General features: G+C 31.6%; 1 non-coding gene across 1 annotated transcript; it reads right to left on the bottom strand.

Annotated features, from left to right (window-relative positions):
- Positions 1–487: 487 nt before the first annotated feature.
- On the bottom strand, positions 488–655 carry LOC115944550 (U1 spliceosomal RNA). The gene has a single exon (XR_004079081.1). It is a non-coding gene; the product is annotated as a U1 spliceosomal RNA (small nuclear RNA).
- Between the last annotated feature and the right edge of the window lie 4,661 nt (positions 656–5,316).

The following is a 5,316-nucleotide window of genomic DNA, read 5'->3' as shown; positions in this document are numbered from 1 at the left end:
GATCGAGTCCCACATGGGGCTCCCGGCTCCTTGGGAGCCTGCTGCTCCCTCTGCCTCTCTCTCTCTCTCTGTCTCTCATGAATAAATAAATAAAATCTTAAAAAAAAAAATGAAAGAGAATTAGATCAGATTATTTTGAGTTTACTATTATTTTTTGGCATCATTTTAATCATAGCATTCTGGAAACAATATCATATGTGAAGGAAAACTGCAATTAGTTGAGGGTTGAGAGGATAGTGAGAAGAATAGCATAGCCATCTTTCTTCCTTAAATATTTTCTACTCTTCTGCAAGACTGAGATTCAGAAATGTCCATCTGATCTTTTTATTACTTTTTTTCATGTAATACAAACTCTCTTCTTAATGCCCTAGCATATGAGACAAATATCATCTCTTACCTATCACCCCTGTCCCTAACACTCAGAGACACACACGCTCATTCCTATGATGTGACCTCTGTGGTCTAATCTCACTGAAGTCTTTTTTTTTAGGGAAAAGCAAGAACACAGCCCCCCATTACCACAAATTATGCAGTTGACTTTCCCCCATTTGGGGAAATCGCAGGGATCAGCACAACCAGAGTGCAATGAATAAGCCTCGCCCTGGGAAAACCATCTTCTTGATCATGGTATCTCTTCAGTGATACAGGTAAGTATCACTGAAGTCTTTTTGTATTATATTACTTTGTCCATGCATTTGCCCAGACTGTTCACTCTGGAATATCCTTTCCCCTAGTTTTACTTAATGATGACTTCTCAGTATACATCTTTGAGAAATTCTTTCAATTTTCATTTAAAATATGATGGCATGTTGAGCATCTGCGCAATATTTCTGCTTGTTAAATAATGAATAGCAAGATGTGTAATTTTCTACAGTTTACTTCTGTAACAGGCATAAGGAGTGTAGTAGAAAAAGCATTTCAAAGTTAGATAGAAAAATATATCTAAATACCCTTCTAACTCTCTTCAAAATTAGAAAAATATGTTTAAATGCTTCTTCTAATCCATTTAACCACCCATACTAACCCTATATAATATTGGACAAATTCATTAATTTCTATGAAAACCATATTCTCATCAGTAAATGCTAAATTATAAAAGAACAAATAAGTAAGAATTAAAATAAAATTTGAAATTGATAAATATGCAGTTATAATTTTCAAATATATTAATTAAAATATTGCAACACTGTCTCTTTCTTATACTAGTCTGAATGTTCAGAGAATTTAAATACACTTTCTAAACCAGTTAAAGCATAAATGGTTTAATGATAGAAATAAATGATCAAATTGAAACCACTAAAATTGATTTTAATAATTAATAGTTGTGGCAAACATATAATCCTTAAATTAAACTATTAGGAATTTGATTCCAGTGATAAAAAGGTCGATACTTGTTTTTACCTTTTGAAGCAAAGGATATTTATTTATTTACTTATTTATTTCAAAGTGAATTAACATTTCACTTTATTAAATAATCATATTTTGTTCTATATATTATATATGAGAATGTAACTCTATACTCTGTAAAATGATTATGACTTCACTGAAATACTATTCATGAATACATTATTTTTCTATGCATTTACACTGGTTTTTGTAAATGTGTTAACTCAAACCTCCTGTTGCAATTTGGGGCCTGCTGGTCAGTTCTTAAACTATCAGCATACATACAGTGAAAACCATCCTAAATACTATACTGTAGTCAGTAAATTCATTTGTATTTAATTCATGCACAACATATTTCTAGAATGTGGGTTCTAATTAGAAGAAATACAGACAATGAGTACTTTGTGATTATTGATTATGAAGGTATTTAGTTAAATGTGGCCTATGAAATGCTCATTCACATTGTAAACAAAAGTTCAAAGAAAGGTAATTTAGAGTTAAGAGTATAATTTATTTTTGTCACCAGTGTTTTAACTCCTTCAAACTAAATTAAATAACTCTCTTTTAGAAAAGACTTCATATTTTAAGAACTCCTTTTGAACAATCTAACAACAATTAGGAAAATATTTCTTGGAAACTGTCCAAAGTATTTGTCCTTAGAGCTTGTTGACATAAGTACCAAGAGAAATATTCCGTATTCTCTATTCATATCCTAGTGGATCCCTGATTGTAATGTCTGACAAATATTCCTGCCAACCTGCAATCTTGAGAGGTTCAGCGATGCTAATTGTGTTTGTTATTTTTGTATAATAGAAGCTATAATTTTGTATTGAGTTGAGTAGCGAAGAAATAAGAAGACTCAAACCAACCTATATAATTATGATTCACACACACACAATCTTATTACTAAAAAGGTATTACTAATATTTTTTTGAGCACAGTCTCACACCTTAAAATATTGTCTTGAATTCTTAGAAGAATGTATTTGTTATGGACAGTTACAACTGAGGTTTAGCTAATCGATATTGTTTAAGTGATGGTAGGGAAATTGTATAGGTGGTAAAGTGGCATATTTCAAGAATATGCTAAAAATATAACAAATATATCAGCTGAGACTAATGATCCATCTAATCCAGTATCCTCTATATTATAGTTACTAAAGGTATTTTAATTGTTTTATGAGTTCTAAGCTAAATGATCTTCCATGAGTATCTGTTATGGTAATCTCTATCCACAAGGCAGGACCAATGTGCATTAATGACAATTCTTATGTCCAGAATGGTTGCCAAATTCACTTATTCAATGAGGATCTTGGATCGTCTGGTTGAGTCTTTGACGAAAAGATTTAATTTTGTACACTAAGAACCTATTTTTAGCCAGCAATGTTATCTTCAAGCCAATGGTTTTCTTTTTTCTTTTTTTAAAGATTTTATTTATTTATTTGAGAGAGAGCATGAGAGAGAGAGAGAAAGAGAGAACATGAGCGGGGGTTGGGGGAGAAGGGCAGAGGAAAGGGGAGAAGCAGACTCTCCCGCTGAGCAGACTCTATCCAAGGACTCTGGGATCATGAACTGAGCCAAAGGCAGACTCTTAATTGACTGAGACATCCAGGCTCCCAAGCCAATGGTTTTCCATAAATATTTCCTCCAAATTGCCATTGTTTATTTGATTCATAAATTTTGTTTCTTGCAATTTTACCACAATAATTACATTTTGTTAAAAGCTTCTTACATTAGTTTGTATTTATCCATTGAAGGTTTCTTTTTGGAAACCTGGATACCATTTTTTCCTGGTTGTTTCATTCCAATGAAATGTATATTTTTCTGTATTATAAACATGACTGAAAATAAAATGAACTATTAAGCCTTAAAATAATGCTCTTTTGAGGAGTAAGTTTAAAGTAAAAAGTTTAAAAAGGCAGAAAAGGATAGATGGATAATTTGATGATAGATTTGATAGAGGAAAGAGGGACAGAAAGAGGAAGGAAGGAAGGGAGGGAGGAAAGAAGGAAGGGAAGGAGGGAAGAGAAATTCATTATAAAATTAATTTTAATTGTATTCAGGTAATGGGTAATAAAATATTATGGTGATTTTGCTTTTATTCTTACTTTGCTATTTTTCCCAATTGGATGTCATCAGCATTTTTATAATTTGTACTTCAAACTAAATGCTACAAAGCACTACTTTTGGATATTAGGGCAAAAGTAAAAAAAAAAAGACAGGGCATGTATGTATGTATTAAAAATAATGAAAAAATTTCTAATGTCCAACATTGTAAGGTTAAAAAATAAACTGAAACACTTTTACATTTGAGTGTAGGTAAAATAAACTAAAACTATTAACTTATCTGGCATCTGATAATTACTGTACATACAAGGTTCTATTTTTATGAAAGAAGTAAGCAACAGACTTTTTAGAGATTTTTTTAAAAAGAAGCCAGATGAATCTGGGGTTCAGACACCCAGATATTAAAATAAACTCATTAAAATGTATTGTATGACCACGACTACAAATAAACTTCTCTGAACCTGAGTATGGCAATTTAAAAAAAAAATGAAAAATTGGACCAAATGACTAACGTTCTTTTCAGTGCCAACAGTCTCATCAAGCAGTTATTTCCAGGATTGATTCTATGCTTTCAGTGTGATGGTCCAATATCATCCGGAAAATATCTCAAAGTAAAATTTACCAGAGAACAAAAACGTCTGCACAGTACTATGAAAATGGATATGCTCTAAGACAACTACAATATCTCACCCTGTAGGAACTGTATACTTTGACTAAAACAAATGTTAAACTTAATGAAACAATGTCAGTATTCATGCTGTGGTAAAACCTGATGATGCTACCCTGGCTGAGAGAATGATGGACATGACACATTATTATAATATTCATTTTGATGTTAAATTTTCAGTTTAGGTCTTTAAATCAGGTCAGAGACAATTTATGCACACCCATGTTTCTCCATTCTGTCAGTCATTATCTCTCCATTTTACTGTGCGGCATCTAGCATTCAATTGAGTTTCTAAAAGGGACTAATTAATCATGAAATAGGTTTTAGCCAGGTTTTCAGGTTGAAAGTCATTAATACCATATCTACTTGAAAGCAAAAGATTATACCTGACTGGAAAATGAACTACACTATTATCTCACCAGACAATGATGCAGCAAGAGTCATTCTCTTGAAACAGTAAGGACTCATTCAAACCTGTGTTCATGATTAAAATTAGGTTCTGCTTAGCATGGAAACTGTGAATGATTCATTAGCACTCTGTTCTTTGTAAAACAATACAACTCTCATGTTTAGGATTAAGGAATATTTTATTTCAGGAGATTATATTTTTATTAAACTACATTGTTCTGATAAAATTAAGAGGTTTTGTTTGTAAGGAAGAGTATCTGTCCTGGTTTTTAAATACGGAGGTATAAATAGAATACAAATAGAATTGAATGGACCTATTTTTCCAATTAGAAGGTCTAGTCATACTTTTCTTGTATGTGTGATCGTGAAGCCAGGAGAAGAGTGTTAGCTTTCCGTGTTCCTTTCCATGAACTGTAGAGAAGCATGAATCTCAAGGTGATAGAATTCCATTAGTTCTTTATTTCAGACATTACATAGAAATGTTACATTTCAAGACTCAGTTTTCCCCTCTACCTGTACTCCCTCAACAAAAAGAAGAGCAGGAGGAATTTTGTGTAAATAATTAAATTTTTAAATTGTAATTTTTGCTTTGGACCCTGTTTCCTAATTAATGATTCATATCCAGTATTGTAAACTTAGCAAATACAAAAATAAAAGATATTAATAAAAAGATAATAAAGATAATATAACAATAATAAAGAGATCGAAGAAAAATCAGCAATATGACTAACTGCCAATGTTAAATGTTATCACTACTTTTCATGACTTGCCTTGGAAATAATTTTGTTC

This window comes from Leptonychotes weddellii, chromosome 1, assembly GCF_054177405.1.
Source record: "Leptonychotes weddellii isolate Sample4059 chromosome 1, ASM5417740v2, whole genome shotgun sequence".
NCBI classification, from domain to species: Eukaryota; Metazoa; Chordata; class Mammalia; order Carnivora; family Phocidae; genus Leptonychotes; species Leptonychotes weddellii.
Note: the sequence above shows the minus strand (reverse complement) of the source record. Positions and strands in the feature narration are given on the sequence as shown.